This window comes from Lissotriton helveticus, chromosome 1_2, assembly GCF_964261635.1.
Source record: "Lissotriton helveticus chromosome 1_2, aLisHel1.1, whole genome shotgun sequence".
Taxonomy (NCBI): domain Eukaryota; kingdom Metazoa; phylum Chordata; class Amphibia; order Caudata; family Salamandridae; genus Lissotriton; species Lissotriton helveticus.
In genome coordinates this window covers 309,404,860-309,407,193 of record NC_136058.1, presented here as the reverse complement: position 1 = coordinate 309,407,193, position 2,334 = coordinate 309,404,860, and positions in this window count along the sequence as shown.

Here is a 2,334-nt window from a genome sequence, read left to right as displayed (position 1 = left end):
ACAAGTCATCGAATAATGAGCTAGGAATGGAGATTGAGCAGGAAGCCCTCAAATCATTAGCAAGGGCTGACCCAAAGAGGACTCTGTGTATTGCGTTGTTGACAATAGATGTCAGTAGGTGAAACCTAAAAAAACAAATGTACTCACCAATATTGTCCCCTAGCACTTACTCTGTACCTCGAGTCGGACTGTGAACCTATCTCTCTCCTTCTCACTCTACGCATCTAATTTCCATTTACACCCCAACCTGGTACCACTCTTGTAACACACTTGAGGCCTCATTACGATGTCATTGGTCAGACCACCGACAGACTGTCATTGCCAGTTCGACCGCCGCCAGACCCTTGGTCCGACTGCCGTATAACGATACTGGTGGTCAGAACCACAGCAGTCAGAGGCAACGCCTCCGCTAGTATCATAGATCCAGATGGTGCAACAATCCAAAAAGCCTCACAGTCTGGTGGCGGTGCAAAGAAAGGTACCTCCATTGGGATTATGATATACCTTTCCGCCATGTAAAGGTTGACGGAAAGAGATTGAATGGGCCCCAAGCAGGGACCTCGGGCATCTGAGCCCGGAGTAAAATGTGCCATGGGGCACATAAAGTGCCCATCTACATTTGCACTGTCATGTGTGCACCATGTGCCATGCGTGACATAGGGCATGGCACACTGTGCACTGATGTGCTAAAGGCGCTTGTGGCAGCCCTTTCTTGTGACCATGGCATGCCCCCGCTGTGGTACTCATACACAAGATGTGGTAAATAAAATATTACCCTGGCAGAATTTCTAGGCATTAACAATTAGCATGCATCAAGTGAGAGGCAGAGTCCGTGGTATCTGAGTTAAAATGGGCTTTATTCCAATAACTCGAGTCAAAGGGAGAATATGTTCCATCACCACAGAGGTTCAGGAAGAGTCTTCTAATCATTTAATAACAAAACATCATATATATACTTTTTACTCCTTGTACATAGGAGCAGGCGCAAGACAGAAAATGAGATAAGAACATGTGGGTGTACACTTGATGAGTCATAGGTGTGTGATAGGTAGGTGTCATAGGTGGGTGGTACACAGAGGAGGAGTTTGCATGACCAGCTCGAACTGTGCCCTAATTGTGCAACTTTGATCATGACATACAATTGACGTGTAACTGGGTGGAGGCTGACTTACAACCTAGCAGAGAGATCTTTTATGTCAAGGCGACCAGCACATCTAGTACAACTGATATCTAGAGTCAGGGGATGTATTATCTGAAGAAATGGTTGTTCGTCACTAAAAGACAGAGAGGGCATATTCATTCGTTGCATGAGCTTTCTATGGGTGCAAGCACTGTGATTTACTTTAATGGAGACAGAATGGCTAGGCCTATCTCCCTCGGACGGGTTCTGTTTACTTTTCCTCACCGGGCAGGCAGATAACTGTTAAGCAAAATATACTGTCTTGGCAACCCTTACTGGGCTTCTTGCGGCTGAGCTAGAAGTATGCGAGGTCAGAGGGACGTAACTGCAGCTTCAGTGTGTCAGGAGTCATGAAAACATTAATTCAGGGACTGGTGGTTCAATCTGAACCACAAAAAGGGTTCAGTACGATATTTATTAGAGGTGTACAATGCAAAATGCAAATACATGGGCCTTATGCTAACTTAACGTTTGGGAGACTTGATGACTGGCATTTCTAATGCAGGACATGTTTGCAGAGGCCTAGTGATTCAGGCCACTACGGGAAATATGCATGGGTGACATGCACATGACATGTAACATAGGGTATATGTAGAGGACATATTTGATCAGGCAAAATATCATTTTCCTCATTCCCTCCTTGTTCCCTACATAACCCTTTAGGATACATCTATATTCATGAGACCGTATAGTTCATCATACAGCATCATTTCTTCATCTTTTATCATTTGTTTACGTGGATGTGGAATACAGGCAGTAGCACACAGCCCGCAAATCGCCGGACCACACTGCAGACAGAGACAGCAACCAAATACCATAAGTAGGGCCATTCCTAGGAAGGACATAACTTTCCATCCCCATGCAGATATTACACCCCAGAACCAACTGGACCAAGTCCATGTGCCTGGATCTTGATGTATGGCATTAGCAATCTTGTGGAGTCTTGTTATTGCTTCGTACACAGATGGTGCATTATCTGGGATGAAAACGCAACAACTAGATCGGATGACTCTACAGGCTCCGCCCCTATCCGCCAAGATGACGTCTAGAACGAGGCGGTTTTGAAGAACGACAAGTCTAATAGCAGACTGTTCCTGGGTTAAGTTCGCCAGGGCAGATGCAGTTATATTTACAACTGTTTCAAGAGTCCTTGT